This window comes from Acanthisitta chloris, unplaced genomic scaffold (assembly GCF_000695815.1).
Source record: "Acanthisitta chloris isolate BGI_N310 unplaced genomic scaffold, ASM69581v1 scaffold13799, whole genome shotgun sequence".
NCBI lineage: Eukaryota > Metazoa > Chordata > Aves > Passeriformes > Acanthisittidae > Acanthisitta > Acanthisitta chloris.
In genome coordinates this window covers 1-576 of record NW_008690925.1, presented here as the reverse complement: position 1 = coordinate 576, position 576 = coordinate 1, and positions in this window count along the sequence as shown.

Below are 576 nucleotides of genomic sequence, written 5' to 3'. Positions count from 1 at the left end.
GCTGAACACAGGGCAAGACTTGAGAGTGACACACAGCACAAATCAACACTTGGGATACATCTGTCATGGGCAGGCACAGCTTCACCAGCAGAACAGATTTCAAACCTCTGACTGGACACAACTCCACAGCTACACATTGCCTATTTTGTGGGTTTGTACACAATGAGATGGATGATAAGGCATAGATTTTCTTTTGCTACATTCAACCCTGAGTTTATTGCTGCATTAACCCCTGCCACACTGTCATAGATTTTCTTTTGCTACATTCAACCATGAGTTTATTGCTGCATTAATCCCTGCCACACTTATCTAAGCACTTGTTTTTACTTTGCTTTTTTTAATAACCTCATCCTTTGTATGAATGTGATCCTAAATAACACTGTTATTTAGCCTACAACAGCTCTCAGACCTGTACACAAGCCCTTTCTTTGCCCCAGAGTTCTTGCAGCTTTAGATCAGATGCACACCATTGAAAGCTGACAAATCTTTCCATCCCTTGTCTTTCTTGGGATAATGCCAGAAACCGACCAAAAATTTAACTGAAGAGTAATTTGTCCATATATATATATATATATG